Genomic DNA, 24,295 nt, shown 5'->3' with positions numbered 1-24,295 from the left:
CAGATGCTGTTCGATCTATCTTTGGTAGCTCAGCAGGTTGTGTAGAACTGGCTGTTGTATCGTTTGAGACCTATTCACATAGATGTCGATGTTAGGCCGAATTGAGATCTGTGTTTCATTTGTATTTTGTAGCTGTTCAATTTTAACAGGTACGAGTTCCATTCCATTGTTGGGAACTCCATTACTTCATTTAGTCGAATCTTCAAATATTAGTCTTTCTGTCTGACCTTCCTGTATTGTAGCGAGAGATCGGCGACTAACCAGGATTCCACGCAACCTGCCATTCGGTATCGGCCACAGTGTCTGGTTTGATCAGATCAATAGAGACACATCTTTTTTTTCTTTTTTGCCGGCAAGAGGCAGAATAAGTACTGTTCTTGTTCCTTTGACAGCCAGGACAGGTACAGGCGCTCTGTAAGATGGTCCAAATTCTTTTTGCTCTGACCAGGTCCCCGATCTTTGGGACTGAAAGGACGAAGCTCCGCAGGTAGGACTAAATAACTTCTTTATTTAGCCAGCAGGATCGGCACAGCCACTGTCTTTTTCTTCCTCTCCAACTATCCATTTTGGCATTCCAGAACTCCCTCCACTGAGCTTGAGCACAAGCACGAGACTACGACCCAACACATCTTCCTTCCATACAACGAAAAAAGTATGAAAGCAAACTGTAAAAACAAGCATTTGCAAAACATAACATGGAAAGCAAAATAGGAAAATGCATTAAAAAACAACAGAGCAAGGGATTAATAAAGTTGAACTGATAATGTAAGTGTCACCACATAGGAAAACTTCACATGGCAGCATGACGAAATACATTTCAAATCTTCAGCATGTAGACACGATTCAGTGAGGACAGGCGGAGGGTGCAGCTCTTTGCAGAAAAGAAGAAGAGAGAGGGCTAAGGAAGCATCCTATCTCACTGGAGTGGGAGGCTATGATAATTGAACTGGAAGCACTTGATCTATCCCCTACATAAGCTAACCTGACCCAGCAATACGCAACAACGCCTTATGGCCTCTCGGAGTCAGGCCCTGAGACCCGAGAAATTATGATCTTGCTATGAAAATTACACCCCCCTAGGAGAATAATGAACATAGACCAAACACGATCACCGTGCTAGTTGAAGTAAGAATGACCAGGAGTGGGGTAGGGAGGGATGGGAGGAGGGGGGGCAATGAGTTTGAATAAGCTTTATCAGTTGAATGTTAACATATACAACTTTGTAATGACGCCCACAAGAGAACATTTTCCACTGTTTTCTTGATAGCATTATTGCCACAGAATGCGACCCTTTGCTTCCTTTTTGTTTTTTATTGTTTTATAGGACAATGGAAACAAAATTTCTGTGGGGGCATATATATTGTAATTGATGTACTAAGGGCAAAGGAAAAAACACTGTATAGACTGCATATTGCCTATGTTATGTATTTGACACATTGCGGTCATCAAAGTGTTAACAAAAAAAAAAATCTTCTGGATGTAAGCATGGAAAATGTAAAGTAAATTAGTTCATGATGTAGTCTCAGAATTTTGAAGGCAACTTAGAAATTCTGGAGGAGGAAGCACGATGAGCCAAAGACCCCTAAGACTCATGAACCAGAGACCCTTGAGACCTATCTCCTCCGGACACATTGATATGACGACACTTAGGAACGAAATTCTTACCCTTGTTCCACCATCTGACATCATACAATTTTACAGCACCTTTATTGGTTTTCACCTCAGTTCCAGATTGAATATATTTATCCTGAGCTTCAACCCTCTTGCTAACTACCTTTTACTTTTGTTTCAGGCACTTTAAAGTCTCCCATCCACTTTTCAACATTTTGGAAGAGGGAATGCGTCCTCTCAGCAAAATGAAAGGAGAAACTGCGGTATTGGCAGTGGTGCGCACTGCCCACAGTAAATTCTTCAACTCTTTCATGCAATTCAAACCACTGGCCTTTAACAGTTGTACACTGTCCTTGATCACCCTATCAAACCGCTCTACAAGACCATTACTCCTAGGGTGATAAAGCAAAGTTCTAGAGTGTTTTATGCCCATAAATTCTATAAACTATTTCAATTGTGTAGAAGTAAACAGCCATTGTCAGAAAGTATCTCATCAGGAATTCCTTCCCTAGCGAACAAAGATTCCAGAAACTCTATTACCCAAACAGCCGTGGTTGTCTTCACAAACTTAATCTCAGGCTAACGACTGTAGAAGTAAACAAGAACAATGCCATACTCAGAAACACCATTTGTAGACCAGGACATGGGACCTATGATGTCGATAGCAAGCTTGGATCAAGCTGTAGCAGGCATATCAATGGCTTCTATAGAACCAGGTACGGTCACTTGTGATTTATCACTGATGGCACAAGGCATGCACTCCCTCACAATGTTCTACCTCCCGGTCTAAACCAGGCCACCAAAAGTTCTCTCTGATTCTTCTTTTCATGGCACGCGTGCCAATGTAACCCTCGTGAGCTAATGTAACAACCTTGTTACTCATGGCCCAGGAACCACAAGCAAGGAAGTTTGATACAATAATCCATTGACCATGGACAACTCATCAAAAACATGCTTGAACTTACTGAGAGAGTCGTTCCTTGAGTCACTCCCAGACCAACCTACATGCACCAGGTTCATGACTTCCTTAATTTCCTCATCCGTCTCATAAGCACTCCTCCACTTTTCTTCTGTCAAAACACTATTAGAATTGCTCACAGTATGACATCATTTCAGGACCAACATATTTTTCATCATCCACACAACTTGTTTCATCACAACTGGGTAACCTAGAAAGGCAGTCTGCCAACACATTTTTCTTGCCGGGAACATATTCAACCATGAAATTGTGTTCCAACAGTCTATATTGCCACTTGGTAATCCTAGGAGTGGCCTAGCTACCACCTTTTGTGGTGAAAAGATGGAATAATGGCTTGTGATCCACCCTCGCAGTAAATTTTGAACCCCACAGATAATGTTTGAAATGAACAATACCCCACCAGCAAGCTAATGCTTTGCGTTCTATAACCAAGTACGTGGCCTCTGCACCTCTCAAACCTCTGGATGCAAAGGCTATTACTTTATCCTTTCCCTCTCTGTGCTGCATAAGCACAGCACCCAAACCTCTTTGACTGGCATCAGTCATGATAATGGTGTGATCTTTGGTATCAAAGGCTTTTAAGGGAATGGCATGTGCAATCTCTTTTAATTAGATTGAACTCTTCCGTACATTCATAGTTTCACTTGAACACAGATTTTTTTTTTTTTAGAAGACCCCTCATGTGGTGGCAGCAAAGTTAAGCACAAATCTAGCATAAAACTCAATTAGTCCCATGAAGGATCTCAGTTGATCTTTGTCCTCAGGAGTGCTGAAATTCTGTATTGCTTGAACTAAACTAGACTTGGGCTCAACTCCCGCAGACAATTTGTAACCCAAATAATCTATGGTGGGCCTATCCAATTTGCATTTGTCGAGGGGGGCGTGGCCAACTGGCGAACATGGCGGCCGCAAGTCCTTGAGGCTCCGTCCGTTACCCCCGCTTCATCCTGCCAGTTATCCTGGGAAGCGGGCAGCCCTGACCCAAATAGCGCTGGTCGGGTGCAGGACGACGGCGGGGACACCCCCTGAAGTCCGGGAGCTGTGAGGTGACCGCTCCTGGCCGCAACCCGCGAGGCAGCCTACGAGGTGGAGCTGCTCGCTAGCGGCGGCTGCCGGCTTGAGGGCGTGTCCGGAGAGCGGAGGACGGAGAGCGCGGTGCTCAGTGAGGCCCTGAGCGAATGCGGTGGGGGCTTCCCATCGGAGACTGCGGGGCGCCTGATGCGCGGAGGAGTGGAGGCGGTGGCCTGGGCTGCGCCGCGCGGCCCGTGAGGACACTGAGGACGACGGCAGGCGGAGTTGTGCCCTGGGAGAGCTAGCCTGGGCGGCCCGTGTGCGGTGCGGCCTGCGGAGGGCACGGAACAGGGTGCCCTGGGTCGCTGCGGGCCCTGAGGAGGCGGCGATTGCTGAGACGCCCAACGAACAGTGAGTGGCTGGGGGCTGCGGGGCCCGCGAGGCGGACTGCGCCCTCGCTGTGGGGAGAGCGACGGCCTGTGCTCGCGCCTGGGCAGGTGCGCCCTGAGAGAGGTGGAGCGGAGTGGCAGGCCCACGGCTGCAGGGGCAGAGTGCAACAGCGATCGGACGGCCTGGCAGACCCGGCGGTTGGAGGACGCCTGCTGCCGGGGGCCTGTGGATGGATGCGAGCGGCTGCGGGCGCCGTACTGCGAGGGCCGCCATCTTAGGTGGGCCGGCAGCGAACCCCTGGGAGAGGGTGCTCACCGAGGAGGACAGCAGTGCGGTAGGGGCGCCTCTGGGCGGCTGAGCGAGACGTGCTGGACGCGGGAGGACCCCCGGCCGTCCCTGGTGGCTGAAACGTCAGACCAGTGCCATTCCGCGTACCCGGGGGACCAGCAGACTGCCGGCGGGCACCGATCGGCTGTACCCGGCGACGTCGGATGGAGCGCCGGCCTCCGCACAGCCGGAGCCGCAGCAGGGAGCTGAGGGCGCCGGTCGGGCGCGCCTGGAGCGGCTAGAGGGTGCAGGTCGGACGCCTGGCTGGCCGTGGACGGCACCGGTGGGGGGAGTCACGGGATGCCCCGCTGACTGGCACACCCCGGTAAGGAGGGCAGTAGAGCGCTGACCAGGGGAGAGGGGCACGACACACTGGCCCAGGAGCCCTGAGGACTTCGGAGTCTGCCGCTTGCCCGCACCGGTGGCCGCACGGAGGGGTGCGCAGTACAGGAGTGGAGCAGCAGCCACCGAGCCGCGTCTGTGACACCGAGATCCGGCCTGCGGATGCCGACGGCCCAACAATACGCGATGGGCCGGCTCCGGGACAAAACACAGCAGGGACAGTCTCGCACAGGGAGCGTGGACACGCAGTCCCGTCCAGGGGGAGACGCAGAGCCACAATCTGCAGCCCTGTCGGCCAAGATGGACATTATGCTCGCGGCGGTGGAGAAACTCGGAGCCAGTCTGGAGCAGACGAGGGAGTCCTTAGAAGTCAGGATCGACAAGGTCACCTCCGACTTCACGCTACTCCATGCAGATCACCGCAAGTTGGCGGAGAAGGTCACGGTCCAGGGCCAGACGCTTCGGGAGCTCCAGCCAATCACCCATAGCCATGGGGCTGCGCTGCAGGATGTGTTGGACAGGGTTAATGCATTGGAAGACCGGGTTGACGAAGCAGAAGGGCGCTCCCGTCGCAATAATGTACGTGTCGTGGGCCTTCCAGAGGGCGTCGAAGGCAGGAACCCGGAGCAGTATATCGAGCGCTGGCTGACGGACCTCTTGCCGCAGGGGGCACTATCCCAGCACTTTGTGGTAGAGCGCGCACACAGGGTGCCAGCGCAGCAACCCAAGCCGGGAGCCCGGCCCCGCCCGTTCCTCTTCAAGCTCCTGAACTATCGCGACCGCGATGCGGTCCTGAGGGAAACGCGCAAGTCTGGTGACCCGACGGTTGGCAGTAGCCGTGTCATGTTCTTTCCTGACTACACGGCGGCGGTGCAACGGCGCAGGAGCAACTACCTAGCGGTGAAGAGGCAGCTTCGGGAGCTGGCGCTGCCCTACTCCCTGCTGTTCCCGGCCCGTCTGCGAGTGGTGGCAAAGGAGGGGACCCGCTTCTTCGACTCCCCGGAGGATGTCTGGAACTGGCTGGAGGAGACGGGGCAATGGAAGGGGGAGAGGCCCGCGGGCGCGGCGCCCGATGGCCGCCCGGAGAGAGGGCCCCGAAAGCGTAGGAGACGGGGGACCCGACAGCAGTTGAGGATGGGGCTGACAGCGCCTAGCCCGGAGAGGATCAGAGTGGAGCGGCAGGAGGTCCTCGACGCGGTGGCGACTCTGGGGACGCCGCCCGGTGGAGACTGCATGGAGATTGGAGCGTGCAGCGCCCCGGGGACCAGTGGTGCCTCGTCCCCGTCCACGATGATATCGGAGGACCTGGCCTTACCGGTGGTGACCCCACAGACTGCTGATTTGATTACGTGAAGGGACACTGCTACACCGCACTGAGGTGGACGCCATGCGGGGTGGGCAAGCCCACGCGATTGGCCTGCAACTGGGCAACTGGAGGGGGGACGGGGCCTTGAGGGTGGGAGGGTCCTCCCGTGGGGGGCGCAGGCTTAGCGTGGGGGGTGTCTGGTAGTACCGGACGGCCCGACCGTGGCGCGCACCGCTGGATGGTCTAGTGGGGGGTCACTACTACCGCGTACTAGAGCCCGGCAGCGCGACAGTTTCATGCTACGATATGCTGCTGCTTTTCCCTTCCCTTAGAGGCGATAGGGGAGGGGGGACATTGCGCCAGCTAGTCGACACTTTCGCGCGTACCCCATCAGGCACTGTACTGACACATTGCATAGTTAATTAGTTTCTTTGACGTTTGGACGGATGCCCCGTTGGGAATACGCCCCTCTTTGTTCTATTGTTCACGGCAGTTACACTGTTCACATGGCAGCGCAATTATATGCTCCCCTGGGTTGGATGGCTGGCCCCTCGTCCCCCTCCCTGGGTACAGATGCTCTACCTCCAGCCCGGCTGGTTTTCCTACCTTCACGATGGCGCACACTAATGTTATGACTTGGAACATACGGGGTATGCACACACCGTCCAAGCGCTACTCCATCTTCTCCTACTTACAGCGTCACTCTGTCGGGATCGCTCTCCTGCAGGAGACGCATATGTCAAGGCCAGAACTGGACAGGCTTGCCAAGCGGTGAAGGGGGCACACATTTGGTACCGTTTATTCGGCGCACGCGCGCGGCACATTGATATGGGTGCGAGCGGGGGTCCCCTTCCGATGCGAGGAGGCGGTGGTGGACGGCGAGGGCAGGTACACGCTGGTGCGGGGAAAATTGAACGGGCAGGAGATCTTGCTGGGGTCGATATACGCGCCCAATGTGGATCAGCAGTCCTTCCTGGAACGCCTGACACAAGTCCTGCACCCCTACGCGGGGCTCCCCTGGCTACTGGGAGGGGACTTCAATATGGTGCTAGATGTCCAACTGGACAGATCCTTCCCTCCTCTGCGCGCTGCGGTGGTGGAGTCTAACGCTAGGGCGCTGGGGGACTGGCTTGCGCATTGGGCGCTACAGGACCTATGGCGCACCCTCCACCCGAGAGACAAGATATACTCTTATTATTCGGCGGTGCACGATCTCCACGTCCGACTGGACAGGTTGGTGGGCTCGCAGTCGCTACTCCCACTCATAGTCCGCTCTGAGTATCTGGGCCGAACGCACTCCGACCATAACCCCTTGTGGCTCCAGCTTAGCTGGGTGGTGGAGCGGCAGCCGGTGCCCACCTGGCGTCTCCAGCCGAGCGCGCTCGAGGATCCGGAATTTAGATCTTCCCTAGGCACGGCCATTCTGGCATACTTTGAAGCGAATGAAGGGACTGCGAGCGACACGCTGGTGGAGTGGGAAGCCCATAAGGCGACCATTCGCGGCCACTGTCTGGGGGCTACCTGGAACATACGAAGGGGCCTCTCGGACTCTCTGACGCGCCTGGAGAATGACCTCTTACGACATGAGGGAGGGGGTCGGCACTCACACACCCTAGCAGACCTTCGGGAACGGCACGCGGACCTCCTGGAGCGGCTCCGGTGCCACAACTACGCTGCGCACACGGCCAGGACGCATGCTGGGGCGGATAGGGCGGGCCGCCTCCTGGCCTGGCTCATACGGCAGGAGGACCGGCGTGCCCCTATCGGATCGATCCGCAGAGCGGATGGCACACTAGTCCACACACAGTGTGAAATACACCGGGCCTTCACTGACCACTACAGGCAGCTATACACAGCGAGGGGAACTGGCCCCCCGCAGCTTCTTGGGGATTTTCTGGCCTCTGTCCAGCTCCCTGAGGTCACAGCGGCACACAATGAGGACCTCGCCGGACCTCCCTCTCTGGAGGAAATCGGGGAGGCGATCCAATCGATGGCATCTGGGAAGACGCCGGGGCCGGACGGCCTGCCCGCGGAATATTACAAAGCGTACCGCGAGTCCCTGGCGCCAATGCTGAGAGAGCTCTATAACACAGCACTGGAGGTAGGGTCGCTCCCTCCTTCTATGCGGGAGGCGTTCCTGGTCTCCCTGCCCAAGCCTGACAGGGACCACACGGAGCTAGGCTCCTACCGACCCTTAGCGATGCTGAATGTGGATTATAAAATCCTCGCCAAAGTGCTGGCGGAGCGACTGGCGCCAGTGGTCCCCCACCTGGTGCACACTGACCAAAATGGCTTTGTCCCGGCGCGGTCAACGTCCCTGAACCTCCGGCGATACTTCAGGGTAGCAACTGAGGCAGTGCACAGGTGGCCCAGGGCAGGGTGCCTTATCCTGGACTTAGAGAAGGCATTTGACAGCCTAGAGTGGGGGTACTTAGCCGAGGTGCTGCTGCGATATGGGTTGGACCGGGAATTTCTGCAGATGGTCGACCTGTTATACAGGCGACCCACGGTCCGCGTCCGTCTGGGCCCTCACGTCTCGGAGGCGATACCGGTGGGCCGGGGCACACGACAGGGGTGCCCGCTCTCCCCGCTCTTGTTCGCCCTGGCGATTGAGCCCTTGGCTGTGGCTCTGCGGGCGACACTGGGAGATGGCTTACAGTTGGGGGACGCAGTCCACCAAGTGTCGCTCTATGCCGACGACCTGCTAGTCTATGTACAAGATGTGGGGCGTGTCCCGGAGGAGCTGCCGCGGCTGCTGAGGACGTTCGCCGCCATTTCGGGGTTACGTGTGAACGCAGCCAAATCATGCCTGTATGCCTTTAACGCCGGCATTGACGACCCGCGATACTGCCTGGATGGCACGCTGGTCCAATGGAAGGCAGACACCTTCCGCTACCTGGGGATCCAAATCTACCGCTGCCCGGCCGACCTCTTTGATGGGAACCTGGGGAGGGCGGTCACGGCGCTCAGGTCGCAGATACGATTCTGGAGCGCACTCCCACTGACGATCACGGGCAGAGTGGCGCTGGCCAAAATGGTCATGCTCCCCCGCCTCCTGTATTACTTCGCCAATCTCCCGATGTACATCTCCCCCGCATTTTTTGGCAAGCTTAGTCAGCTACTGCGGGACTTTGTCTGGGGTAGTGCCCGGCACAGGCTGGCGCTCGCGAAGTTGTATTTACCAACAGACAGAGGTGGTCTAGCCGCCCCTTGCTTTGAGCACTACTACCTGGCTGCTCAACTGCAATGGGTGGCCCGCTGGCTCGCTGATAAGGGCAGGGATGACACGGCCTCGGGGTTGGCACCCTACACACTGGAACAATTAACCAGGTCCTTCCATCCCCTTCACAGGGTCGCGCGCCCGCTGCCACTCCTCCTGGAAGTGGCGCACAGGTGTTTTCGGAGGGCCTTGTTCCTCACGCGTGCTGTTATCCCGTATGCGCCGGCGATACCACTCGAGGGCTCCCCTGGTGGAGGAGGGGTGCTCACGGCCCACATGCTGGCAGACTGGTGGGGGGCCGATGTGCGCACGTTGGGAGACCTCTACCGGGAGGGTGAGCTTGTGCCGTACGAGACCCTGGTATCGGAGGACGGGCTCCCGCCCGGGGGGTTCCTGACACTCCGCTCGCTGATGGCGAGCATGACTGCCCAGTGGGGAGATATGACCTCGGAACCCGCCCTGCATCTGACCATGCAATACTTGCATGTCATGGGGAGAGGAGGGCACTTGATACGCTGGTTCGCAGCCTCACTGAGGGAGCTGTCGTCCGTCAGCCTGGACCGCCTCCGCGCTAAGTGGGATCTGGACCTGGGTAGACCGCTAGAGAACAAGGAGTGGGAAAGGATACTCAAGGGCCCGGTGCGTATACCCCGAAACTTGCGATTCCGCCAAATCCAGTTATTTATTGTGCACAGAGCTTACCTCACGCCGGAGTTAATCAATCGGTACTTTCACCGCACAGATGCAGTGTGCCCTAGGTGTGGAGAGCCGGGGGCGGGTTTCCTGCACATGCTGTGGAGCTGCTCACGGTTGGGTGTCTACTGGAGATCGGTCAGTGGGCTGCTACTAGAGAGTGTGGGTCGTAGCATCCCATTCGACTGGCCCGAACACATATTGCACCACTTTAAGCGACCGCGCAAAGACAAGGTGACGTCGCGGTTCATTGACCTGGGGCTGGTGGTGGCGGCACGACTCATCACGAAACGGTGGAAAGCGCATGACCCGCCGCGCGTGCAGGCTTGGATTGCCTCGTTTCAGGCATGGGCCGGGGCTGAGGGGACCGCCATCCGGAGGGAGGAAACATTGGGCCTGCGGAGGGAACCCATGGCGGACCACTGGAGGCAGCTGCTGGGGAAGCTCAGACACCTGGGTGCGGAGGGCGATGCGGAGTTGCAGGGGGCGGCAGACGGCGCCGGCGCGGGTGGGGGTGGATCGGGGGATGCCCCCCTGCAGTGCTGACATGCCCCGGCTACTTCCTGCCTCCCTTGGCGCCACGACACCCACACTTGCATAGCGCCGATCACAGCCGAGGCGCACACGCACACACACACACGGGGGTTCCCGGGGGGGGGTGTGGAGGGGCGGGGGGACTAGACGACAACCGGGAGGGTATTGGGCCTGTCTGTACAGTTTATGCTGCCATTGTTAAGGTTTTGTTCTGTATAATCTTTGGGCCTGGCGGGTATTTTGCCTGTTCTTCACTATCTGAATGAGGCGGGTAGCGCCCACGCATAGTCACGGAACCCAGTTGAGGTACGGTTAATACTGTTACTCCTGTTGAGACCAATACGAGACTGTCAAAGAGACTGTGGTTGGCTCCGCTGAGGGCAGTGCTCGCACGCAAGACTGATTGCAAGTCCTGGCGCAGTGGTTGTGGGTTCTGTTGCGGGGTGCTCCCTTGCCTATGTTATCAACTCTCTGCTTACTTATTGTGTCACATGCCAAAGAATGTTTTTGTTTTCTTTAAAATAATAAAAACAGATTTCAACAATTTGCATTTGTCGAGGCTCATAGTGACCCCTTTACTATTTAAGATTGACAATACAGAATGCAACCTTTCATTGTGTTCTAGGTTGTTGCCAAAAACCAAAACATCATCTTGAAAGGACATTACTCCGGACATACCCTTGAACATGTGCTCCACAATTCTTTGAAACACTGCGGAAGCAAGTCCAAAGGGCATGCATTTGAACTGGAATAAACCACCAGGAGTGATGAATACTGTGTAAAGCCTAGAATCAGAATGCAAATCGATTTGGTGATGGGCAGAAGTCATGTCCAGTAAACTAAACCACTTTGCACCCTGAGAGTGGATGTTGGTCTACCTATAGGTGTCGGTTTAAATCGCGTAAATCAACACACATGCGAAGAGGACCATTTGCTTTCTTGGCTAGAACAATCTGGGAAACCCAATCTGAAGACTCAATGGGTTTAATTACATCATTGGCACATAGCTTATCCAGTTCTTTCTTCAATTCGTTGCCTAAAACCAAAGGTACTCTGCGGACCTTCTGTACAACAGGTTCTGCCCCATCGACCAATCTTATTTTGTGCTTAAACCCTTTGAACAGACCTAAATCTTTTTTGAAAACTTCAGGATACTTGGTCTCTCAAGATTCTATTTTGATTGTTTAGATCCAGAAGAATTATTTTTTAATATAACTTGGTGGGGGTTGCTGGGATTAAGTATTATCCCTAGATTCCCTTGATCTTGCCACCCCAACAAACTCGTTTTTTCTTTGAAAATATAGATCATATCTTGGGACCTACTGTCCTGAAGGCATAGATTAGCATCGAATTCACCTACATCATCAATGGCTTTTCCCCCATAACCAATTGGCTTAATGGTGTAAAATCTTAAAGAAGACCCTTGACTTTTGAGTTTTGAGCATCAAGGTATGCCTCTAAACCGTCTTTCCATTTTTCCTAATCCGTTTCTGGGGATATTGGATTGGGCATGAATGCAGCAGGTGGAATTATAGATTGTTGCATGTTTGAAAAATAAATGAAGAGCAAGAATACAAAATAGACAGAACATGAAATTGGACTGTAGAAAAATTGGAAAAGTGGATTACGCACACTGCCGAAAGATAGTATGTTTTAATGTTGCTTTGACTTTCCTATACGTTTCCCCGAAATAATAGCAGATTATAATGGAGAAGAGAATAACAACTTGTCCATTTTGCTGGTTTGTAGGTTTCTTTTCTTTTTTCTTATGCGTTAAGAGCAATGTGTGTGTATCACTGATGTGAGTTAAATTGATGTGTGTATCACTGATTCCATTTTGAGTGACACACGTTTGAAAACGAAGTGTGTGTCACTGGCAGACCTTTGTGAAGAATGCCTGGTTCCAAAATGGCTACAGTCGTGAATGCGTGCCGTAATTGAGTATCAGGCAAAGTCAGGCAATGACTAAAATAGCCGCTGTGACAACAGCAGCTCGAGGCAGAGGCTCGCAAATAAAACGAATATACCGGTGCCGCAGGGATCGGGTCCGGCTTGGTGCTACGCTAGGTAAAAGCGCTTGAAGATAAGTGCAGCAGGACCTCACCTTGAAAGTTTGGCTGTGCGGTGAAAACGCGGACAGTTCATTGGTCACGAAACAGGATCCAGGAACTGTGTAAGACACGTGCGGATGTCCTGCTGGCAGCAGCTCGTCGCCAATAAAAGGACGAAGCTCCGCAGGTAGGAGTAAATAACTTCTTTATTTAGCCAGCAGGATCGGCACAGCCTCAGTCTTTTTTTTTTTTTTTTTTTTTTCTCTCCATTTGCCCATTCTTGCATTCCGGAACTCCCTCTGTAGTGAGGAAATGGGGTTAAGTGCAGACATCGCTAAGTTAGCATAAGTAGTATATGCTTGGCTGCCATTCTGCCTCTTTTGAACACTACAACACATGGCTCTGTTCTCGTGAAGTACTTTGCTGGCGCTGCTTCACATGAGAACTGTCTACCTTTCACATATCCAACGGGGCACCGGGCTCTGTCTGCACAGCCTGTTCAAGGTCGAATAACAATGTATGCTGTTGATTCACTTTGGTCAGTCCCACGCACATAGACATAACATGAAGCACAGCCGCCCAACTGAAACTCGGGGGCTTTTAATATGGCATTACAAGCATGAAAAGGCACTTGGAAAAATGTTTTCCAACATAAAAGAGCTGTGCTGATCTTGAGATGTAATTCACTGCATCTGATCTCGTAGGTATGGGGTCTCGCTGACAAAGCCTAGAGGTCTTCTTGAATTACTTTAAACTAGCTCATGAGCACAGGGAGGGGGGTAAAAGGAGCTATAGTGCTGTTTCCACTGTCTTTATAATATGATTTCCTCTTTTGTGCATTATGGAATTGTAACAATGCTAATTATTTTGTTTTTATGCATTATGCTGCTCGTATTGGCTGCACCTTAGAGCACGTTAGTTAAAAATAAACATTTTAAACTATACAGTGTTTCTGATTTACTCACATTGTGGACAAGTAGGAGTGTGAAAGAAAGACTGTTCTTGTTTCCCACTATTCCGGAGAGTTTACTAAGTCGCATGTTCTAGGTTGTCTAATCATTGGTAGCTTCGCTGTAGTACAGAGAACGAATGAGACACTATTGCTAGTCGGATTGGGGTTCTGGGCACTGAAGTGGCTTTTTTTGGTACACAACAATACACCGAGGTCCTGGTTTCCTGTGCATAGTTCTGTGCATGAGCAGAATCCCTGCAACATGGTGCCCCTAACATTTGGTCTGGTACTTATTTACGAGACACTTTAGTAGTGCTTATACTTGTCCACAATACCCTCACTCCCATTTTCCGGTAAACAGTGGTGACGGCATAACCTACCTGTATTGATACTTTATAGGCCTTTTCAAGCTTGATATTTTAAAAAGGTTTTCTCATTCATGTGAATTACGAACATGTTGCGCTGCCACGCTTTTGAGTTGTTTTGCTTTTCTTAGTCCTTATAGCTGAAGTCGATATTGCGGCCCATAGCCGCATGCCAGTCCGTCATCATTTGGCAGCATATGGCGTGCCAGACACTGGTATCGCACTAATCTTTGTGGTTGGAGCCAATCCGGCTTTCCAATTTAAGGTATTTTACTCTTGGGCACCGTTTCCGGCAGTGGACGGTGATAATTTGTTCCATACATACTCCCACTGCAATACCTGTAGTGTATCGGCCATATACGACTCACGAGGTTCCAATTTCAGCATGGCAATACCGTATTTGGTTTAATAGTGCCCACCCCCATACCGTGACTCCGGTCAGGCTCTTTGTCGATTCCAGACACCACTTGGCTAGTTTTGGCCGGGTATACACCATATCCACATTATCTAGCAGCCACTGTAGACTAATTGCGTGTCTTGCACACCTCCTTGATTGAGGTACATAGGGCTCTAGTACAATACGTTTCCTGCAACCTCCAGATCGGAGCACCAGGGGTTGCAGCGCAACCAGCTGGCCCGGCCGGGATGTCTTGGTCCCGTCATGGTTATTTGATTATGGGCAAGCGACCACAGAATAAGGATGATTTACCTTACTGGCTTGCTGAGAAATTTGACCTGATGGAAACGGTATTTCCTAATACCTCTCGTGTGGAGAAACACAGGATCTTAACAATAAGTTTGCAGAAAGACTTAATACCAGAGGTAAGCGTTTGTGAGACTTGGGGTAAAGTGTTGGCAGAAGTATATGTGAAATGTTTTGGCACACCTTCTATGACTGTACTGCCCTCCGTGTTTAAGAGTGTTCAGGATGAGCACGGCCCGGAGGCGGCAGTGGAGTTGGGGATGAGGCTTGTTGGAGTGTTTGATGTAGTTGCTGAACTCATACTTGCGAACGTCAAGGGGGATGCGGTTAACTTTCAGGGGTCTAATGTTTCGCATATTGTCCCAGAGGAAGAGAAACCCCGAGTGTTGCCAAAAATTATTGCAGGTGCCTTTAAGACCATTGGGCGCAATAGTTTGGGTTTTAAGCCTTTTGCTAAAATGCCGGCACAACAGCAAACTCCGGCGCAGTCTAATAAGGACGACCATCAAATTTTCCATAAAAAGAATTGGAAAAATAAGAGGGGAAGCAGCAACAGATTCAAGGGCACGTGCAGCCTCATCGGCACCCAAACCCTCTGAGCGCACTTATGATTTGCGCAACTGCGCGAGAATTAGGTCTCCTGATAGGTTTCAGGTCCCTGATCAGCGTTCTCCTCGTTCTTCACAGGAAACATCAGGCTCACAAGCCGTGGGGGAGATCGCCAGGGTCGCGACAGGGGTCGAGGTGCCCTGCAAGGACTAGAGCAACCTCGACCGACTGACGGTAAAGAAAAGCAGGACGATTTTCCTCGCCAGCGCCCTCCGTTTCAGAAAAAGAAAGTTGCTGCTTTAACAGCGAAATATGCAACGGACGGTGAGAACCTGCCTTCGGAATCTAACTTGGGCAGTAACCCAGCTAGACAGCGCAGCGGAGATTACCATAGTGCGGCAAGCACTGCGCTCATTTCTGGAGGCAACAGCAACTGATACTTTTATCACAGTAGAAACTGCTGACACCCGAGTGGCTACCCCGATAGATTATATGAAATAGTATTTTTAATTGAAGGTGATATACGACGTGTTGTTAAAGGGATTTTTGGGGGAAAATCTGACTTCTTCGTATGACATCTTGTTAGCTGAGGCAGACTGGCCCCCGCCTTTTGTTTTAGCCGCTCCACATGGGCAGGAGGTAATCCTCTCTAGTTTTTCACACAACGTGGCCAAAGAGCAGGCAATGGCTTTTGCGAAAGAGTGGGCTTTGGTGCTTGCACTGGCTCTGTACCGTACGCAGGTGGGCTGGGATAAAACCTCTCCGCCTCATGAGATACCAGTGCGGTCAATGCCACAGCCACAACCCCAAAATCCCCTCCGGTGGGAAGCAAAAGCTTCCGTTTCTGAAATTCTTGAACAATTAGAGTATCAAGGAGTGATTGAGACGTGTGTCACCGATGAATAACCCTCTTTTTACAGTAACCAAACCAGATGGGTCGTACCGCTTAGTTTTGGATTACCGACATTTGAACTCTCATTGTCGTAACTGTGCGGTTCAGAATACCCATAGCTCAGGACTTGTAGACAGTCTTGTACGTAAAAAAAATATAAAACCACACCTGACTTTCCAATGGCTTTTTTAGCCACAATCTTTCCTCTATAAGTAGTCAATGGACAGCATTCACCTTGGGCTGTGAACAAAAACAATTTACAAGATTGGCCATGGGCTACAAAAACAGCCCGGGTGTTTTTGCCGCACATATTGTCTCTGTTAGATGACATAGACCCTGATGCGTACTCGTACGTTGATGATATTTATCTCACGGATGACGAATTATGGCCGCATCTTTGTCACGTGGACCGCATCATAGTTTTGTTTGCGGACTACGGTTAGAAATTTAACATTGCAAAATTTCACATTGCAGAGTACACAGTGTTGTTCCTGGGCTATGAGCTCAATAATGAAGGTAGAGGCCTGGCACCTCACTTCTTGGAGAAATGCGCACATTTGCGCTCTTACAACCCTGAAAAAATTGCAATATTTGCTAGGATTTTTAAACTTCGAACGAACTTACATTCCCGATTATGCCCAGCGTATCAAGCCGCTGTATGCCTTGAAACAACCTTCATTTACAAAAGCCTGCTGGCTTCCGGAACATTCAGCTATTCTGCAATCCTTGCAGTCTGATCTTCTTGAATCTAAATACTTGTTAACGCGTGATAACCACACAAACCTGGTGATAAGAATTGTGCTAAGGGCAGTGGGTCTCACCTATTTGACATTTAATGAAGGTGACACATTACCTATTACTTACAAGTCACATTTGTACACTTCGGCTGAACTGCGTTTTTCAACTGTTAAAGTATTGACCGCAGTCCAGAAGGCGATCCTGAAGGAATGTAAACTGGTGTAAGGCAAACGCATGATGGTTGTAACACCATATCCTGCTCTTGAAGCTGTGACAAAAGCCAGTGTACCAAACTCAAAAGCTTTACATCCGCATTGGATACAATGGGCTACTTCGTTGACATCATCTGATGTCACCTATATCTTTGACTCCTCATTGCAAACTCAGGAGTTCTTAAAGTATGAATTTGTTCATCCCGTTTCTCTGTCAATGCGGCCACTAGAGGACTACCATTGTATCATTTATACTGACGGTTCTGCGCGACCGGATCAAGACATTCTTACTCGGCAGCATGCGCTATAGTGGCAGGTACCATAGTGAACGGTGAGTTCAAGTCCAGTATCGTGCACACGCAGGCACTAGGGGACTGTACCGCCCAGTTAGCGGAGCTGCGTGCTCTGGTGCTAGCACTGGAGTTTGCTGATCCTAATGTGACTACCTTGATTGTAAGTGACTCTTATTACTGTGTGCAGTCTTTTAATGAATTATTCTTTTGGTCTCAGAATGACTATCCTGATTCTAAAGGCAGCGCAATTAAGCATAAAATGCTTTGGGTTTGAGTCCCAGAGCTTAAAGAACATCTGCCTTTCATACAAGGAATTCATACTCTTGGCACCAGCACATAGGAGTACACTCGGTCGGTAACAGTTTGGCTGATGAATAGCTAAAACAGCAGTAGCCACATTCTGTTGCAGCAGTTACAAGACCCATGACTAAGATTGATGATAACATACTGGCAGCTATAGCTGCTACAGAGAAGGGAAGTAACTACCCACAGGGTTTCCCTTCGAAATACTCTTATCATTTAAGTCCCGATAAAGTTCTCTAAGTGTTAATTAATGACGTTGGTGACAGGTTGATTCCCAACGAGGACCGCAGACTAGCATTGATAACAGCCGCGCACAAAGGCATGGCCTCTGCTCATGCCGGCGTTTCGGCAACTGTATCTTGCAGCAACATTACTGGTGGCGTGGGTTATATAAACAATTATGTGCTTTCTTGTGACATTTGTCAGCAGATTAAACCTTCAACGGCAGCACGCTTGCCGCAAACACAGTTGTGCATTTCTAATAAACCATTCAATTGTGTTTATTTAGATCACTGCCGTCCGTTTTCGTCTGATACTGCGTATAAGTTTTTCTGATGGATACATCTGCCTGTGGATTCCTCACCTTATGATTCCTCACCTTATGAATATTCCCTGTGCCAGCATTCCGCAGATCTTTTCCTAGCTCTCCACGCTGACAAGGACGTCCCAATGCTACTGCTCCGCTCGCGACTCCGCATGACGTCACCGGAGCCATAAGAGAGTCTTGTTGGCGAGATGACGTCAGTTCCCTTTTTTCCGTGCTGTGGACCCGTAACGGTTTTCTAGCACTCTCCATACTTGTTGAGTTACTTTGTTCTTTTTCTCAATCTTTAACTGTAGCTGTTGAGATGTCTTCTAGAAAGTCTGGCTTTAAACCCTGTAGGGAGTGTGGGGGTCACATGTCCATCACTGACCCCCATAAAAATTGCTTATTGTGTTTGTCGGATCACGACGTGGAGGACTGTTCCTGTTGCAGGAAAATGAATCCTAAGGCACTTAAAGAACGGGAGCCCAAGTTGTTTCTAGCCAAGGCGAAGAAGGAAGGAAGAGGGCGTAAAAGAGAAGTCGAAGTCGACTTCGCATACATCAAAGTCGAGAAAACATAAGAAAATAGAAGATTTGGATCTCGACGCCTTTCGAAGGGTAAGGCTTCGAGGTCGCCTTCGCCTGCTCCTCAACGTCGCCGGAAAGACTTTGTATCTCCTTCGCCTCGTGTGACTCCAGAGAGGTCTCCTTCACCTAAAGGTGCTCCGGCGCAGTCTCCGGTGCCGAGGGATTCACCGGGTTCCGAAGCCGAGCCAGTGCAGGATGATCCATCTCCTTCTCCTGTGCCTGAAAATGAACCGGTGGATTCGTCAGTGGAACCGATCGTTCTGACATCGGATACTCCCCGTTTGGATACTGGCTCAAATCTGTATCCACAGTTCCCGACTCCAGGTTCGGATCCGTCGCACTTTTTTTTAATGCTATGTACTGTGTGTTTGCAAGGGCAGCTTTCCCATCCGGAGCACCTCCTGGTCCTGTGGGTCCACTGGCTTTCAACTTGGGCATGCCCCAGCATAATGCCCAGGCACCCTTCGTGCCTTTCATTCTGACGGTGCCGTCATGGCAGTTTCCGGCTCCGAGGGTTTCAATGCCGTTGATGGATTCCCCGGCGCCGTCTGGTGGACCTTCCTCTCGGCCTCGTATGGATCCCATGCCTCCTTCGGAACCTCCTTCGACGCCGGCTCCGGAGTAGTCGGCGCCTCGTGCCGTGACGCCGCTTCCGCAGATTCATTCAAGGAGAGAGGCGCAGAGGCTTTTGGAAGAGGAGCAGTATCGCAGAGAGTAAGTTGAAGAGGGTGAATTGGAAGAGTCTCTAGATGAATTCGAGGGAATTCAGGAGGCAAGTGGATTGGACACCTCCCCTGAGTGGGAGCTCTCTTCAACAAGGGCTTCTCCTCAAGAGGTAGCTCCTTACCATATGGTTATAAGTAGGCTGTCCAGAATTCTGTTAAAACCAACTCTGCCTGACAGTACCCTACCGGATGAAAATCAGCTGACTCGTTTTAAACCGAGTGTCACTGATTTTCATTGCTGTTGCACCACTTGGCCACTTGATGGAGCCAAAGCGTTGGATGCAAAGCTCCAATTTAGGCCCGAGAACAGAGCAATGTGGAACATGTGTCACCCCCATTAAATTCGGGAAGACACATTGGTTGGTGGGTGGGGCCAGGTCCCATTGAAAATGCTGTCCGGACTTTGTCTGGCCCCACACACCGCAGCACACTTCAGACCCCCACGACGAGCGCCAGTGCTTCAAGTGCTCCAAGGCCCAGCAGGTAAGTGGAAAGTGTGTGTGTTTTCATGCCCCTATACCTGGCGAGCAGGGGTTGAAGAGCGGAGGGAGGACAGGGTTGGCCTATTTGTCGTAGTGTGTGTGGAGGGCAAGGAGTTAACTAACTGTAATGCTCCGGCGCACCGCCTCGTTTTTTTCATTTTTATTTTATCGGATCAGCAGGGCCCTGCCACCCCTCTCACCACACGCTGCAGGTTCGCTGCTTCAGCATACCAAACCACACGCCGATGCCGAAGTATCTCCTTATACAATTCCGAGGGCCTCAGATCACGCATTCTGAGGTGCATTTATTACGATTCTGTGATTGCCCGCATGCAATCCTCCGGCGCACTAGTTCTTGGCCTCAGCAGCGCGTATAGAGCTATTCACACGGAGCCACAACAGTAAACAGCAACTGCACCACAGCTCCGTGGGTGTATACAACACTTCCAGGGCAGTTGATCTTTGCGCAAAGATGAAAATTACAGCGCCTCTGCAGGCCTCACCACCTCGTTTTTTTCATTTTTATTTTATCTGATCAGCAGCGCCCTGCCTACCCCTCTCACCACACGCTGCAGGTCTGCTGCTTCAGCATACCAAACCGCGCACCGATACAGCAGTCACCAGCGCCACACCAGCGAGTCAGCAACAGTTTGCCCCAGGTAGGCCTCCGAGCACCCGGCAGAGCCCTGCAGCCCCCCGCGAGTCCCCACAGCCAGCTCACCTTCCACCAGCATTGGTGCGCAGCACCCCCCATGCCGCAGGCTGCCTCAGATACAGTAGTGTAGATCAGTGCCATGTGTAGTCCTCAGTCGCGACTGGTAGCTGGTCTCTACCGTTGTGACAGTCCGGCATCTCCTTGCTGCCCCACACACCTACCCAAGTCAGGGCAAGCAGTCCGACACGCACCCAGTAGGCGAAAAATGCACCATTACGGAAAGCGAGTGCCACGCTTGAGTAGATTGAAGTATCCCCTTACACAGTTCCGAGGGCCTCAGATCACGCATTCTGGGGTGCATTTAAAGCGATTCTGTGATTGCCTGAATGTGGAGACAATGTGGTGTGCATTTATCAAAGGGACGCTATGATTGCTGCCATGAGACTCTCTAAAGAGGTTTTTGATTTATTGCTTAACGCTTCAGTCTCAGCGTTTCACAGCACTTGCAGATTGTCAGCACGTTCTTATAAAACAAGTCAAATAAATCAGTGGAGAGGGTTTTATATAGCGCACACAAAAACCCGGAGGTATCAGAGTGCTTTACATGAGCACCAGTTGAGGTACAACCTCTTCTGACATTGTTTAGTGCAACACAGAGTGCAGGGTGCGAAGACAGACAAGAGAATGGGGAGACTAGGTGTGAATGGCCAAAGGGCCAGAGCAACACCAGGCCCCCTGCCTGGCTCACATGGAGGGGGAGAGGAGCTATTGTGTTCTGGCGTCTGTCTTACTGCAGCCGCACCCGAGTACTTCACAGGTCTGTAAAAGACCATTTTCGTTAACGAGGCTGTCTTGTTTTTCACCCCTTTTTAGAGTGGGGAGCTTAGTGCCACCGGACAGAGTCAGTTTTGCACAGTTAAAACTTGCAATGATGTTAATAGAGAAGTTAACTTGGTGATCAGTGGTGAAAACTAGAAGTGTCTTGTCCTTAAGGTTTCCCAGTAATGACTCCAGATCGTTTCACTATGGCATAACGTAACCAAGAACGCTGCCATAAACTTGATGGGATTTTTTTTGTATTGTAGATAGTCAATTGGCCAATGTTATTATGGGGATGGCCACAGTAGTATGAGATGGCAGGCAGGATCGCACAATGTAACACTGATCTGACTGCAGTTGTCCCAAGCATATTCACAATTACGTAATTCCAGTATATAGACATTCCCATAAGAATATATACATTTAAAAACCAAGTAAGAAGGGACATTCTACAACACCCCAACATCAAGGTTGCACTGAGTGCTTAGGAGTGACCTTGGACACTCATTAAAACTGAGCATTTGCTAGTATACCACCCCTAGACGAATGATGCCATATGTCTCTGCTAGAGTTCATATAAAAGATGCGTCCAGATCACGTCTACCCATTCTAAAGCCTACATCAGTAAAGTATGCAGGGGACCGAATGGTTAGGCTGTGACCAGAAGCCAGTGATAGGTACGTGCAGTGCTCTCTCTCATTCTCTGTCCTTCACTTTCACTGCCCGAGCAAGATGGGGAACCATGCCCATGACAAAACAGCAATGGTTGCTGGCAAGGGAAGCCATTCCTGCATTTTGTGGGTCGGTTGTTAGGAGTAAAGGAAGAAGACCCCCGACCTTGGGGGATTCGGGAGACGTTCTGCTCCCTTTCCGACAGTACTTTACAGCTGAATCAATTGTCTGTCTTCACTATGTGAATAATTTAAGATATATATTGGCACATGAATTTGTACGTGCCCTAGTGCAATCTGGAACCAGCTTACACCAAGCCGATGGACCGATTGGGAACCTGTTCCGCAAGCGTGCACCAGCATGCAAAACATTACCAAGAGCAACACAAATGTATGACAAATACCTACCAGAGGTGTTCCTTGCAGGTACTGAACATATTCCAGAGTTATTCCAAGGTGATGTAAAGATCTCTGTTACCCTTGATAAAACCCCAGAGATGCGTGGCGACCCAGCAGTGGCAGTGCTGATCACATTTTGGGATGCAAAAAATGGATGGTACAGACGTACCATCATGGCAGATCTAGATGTACTGGAAACATGCAACGCAGTGTCACTTGGAATGCTGCTGCAGAGAGTTCTTACCAAGTTTAACAAAGATTGGAGTGATATTGTTTGGATTTGCAGCGATTCAGCTACGTATATGAAAAAGTTATGTGATGACCTGTCAAAAGCAATACCTGAGCTGAAGTGTTTACCTGTAAGAGATCCATGCCACTTGCTAGATGGTATGCTGAAAGCATCTCTACAATCTTCTGAGCTAATGAAGAATGCTATTGATTTTGTAGTCCATTCAGGTGCACGGTTTCGTTATGCGCGGGAACTAAAACGCAAATATTTCTCATTTCGTGTTTTGTGTGGCAGCAAAGAAAAAGTTATCCCAACTGTGTCATTTAGTCGGTGGTTCTCAGTCCTAGAGGCCGTGAATGCAATATTAGCTATGTGGCGAGCGTTTACTGATTTTTTGCTTAGTGATGATACAAAAGGCAAGAAATGTGAGTATCTTCGGGTGCATATTGATAGTGATGTCAAAAAAAGTACATTGTACTGCATTCTTAGATTTCTACAGGAAAACATGACTGCCGTAGTGGACCTAATCAAAAAACTTGAGGCAGAAAACACCCTTGTCTACCAAGTGTTCAGCATAATTGGTGTAGATGTCAAACATCTCTTCGAGAGTAGGCTAGGCAACACTTTTAGTGACTTTGGCACTGCAACATGTTCCCTGTTAGAATGCTTGCCACTTGGTAAGCAAAGAAGTGTTGAGGACCAATTCAGGAAATGTTATTTTACAATGCATGAGAAATGGCTAGCTATGATGCATAGAAATGTCCCTTCACCAACCATGGTGTTTGAAGCCAATGAAGCCTCACTTTGGTACTCTGCGCAAGTTTTAGATCCCTTCCGTAAAGGGGAATTTTCTCCAGACTTTGCGAAGTACAGCTTCATTTTTGACCGCTTTAACACCTCTGAGGGCATATGCACCCAGTTCAACTCGTATGTTTCAGAACCTGGCCCAGACCATGTCAACCTTGAGGTGCACCAGTATTGGCATGGAAAGCTACGTCAGTGGCCAGAGTTGGAAGATTGGGTACTGTCTGTTTTGGCGTTGCCAGTCTCAAGTACCAATGTCGAGCGGGCCTTTTCCCAAATAAAAGTGTACATGGGTAGGAAAGAGAGAGCGCGAATGACCAAAGATTCACTGAAGAAATATTGTATGGTGTAATACAATAAACGTGACTTGTAAAAATGTATTTTAACCTCATATACACTGTACATAGACTGTCTATATACCATGCACCAATTAAGAAAGCAAGCAATAATAAAAGCGAAGCGTCCCATAAACACCGGTAAAACACCGTTTCAGTTGTTTTTTATGGGGCGAAAATGAGTAAACCCCTGAAAGGCACTATTTTTTTGAGGTATTAAAATCACTGGAAAACACTGAAAAAACACCACCAGAATTTACCAAAAATAGAAACTGAAAACAGGAAAGCCTAGTTATAAGAAAAGCTGCGGAGCTTTTGGACTTGGTTACCTACTGCTGAGTATAGGCCAAATTTGCTAACTGAGGTCTTGCATTCGCCTTCTTCTACCGTTGAGCCCCTGTTACCCTTTAATGAAGCCTTAACGGAGCCTATTCTCTAGGTTTGGCATAAACCACTCTCTTCGCCTGCTGTTTCTAAGGCTGTGGCTAGAAGATGTAGGACTGCACCAGGGGACCCACTCTTTCTTTCTTCCCATCCATCTTCAGATAGTTTGGTGGTACAGGCAGCTTGCTCTAAACAATCTTCAGGCACT

The sequence above is a fragment of the Triturus cristatus genome, chromosome 11, assembly GCF_964204655.1.
Source record: "Triturus cristatus chromosome 11, aTriCri1.1, whole genome shotgun sequence".
Lineage (NCBI taxonomy): Eukaryota > Metazoa > Chordata > Amphibia > Caudata > Salamandridae > Triturus > Triturus cristatus.
This window is presented reverse-complemented; position numbering follows the sequence as displayed.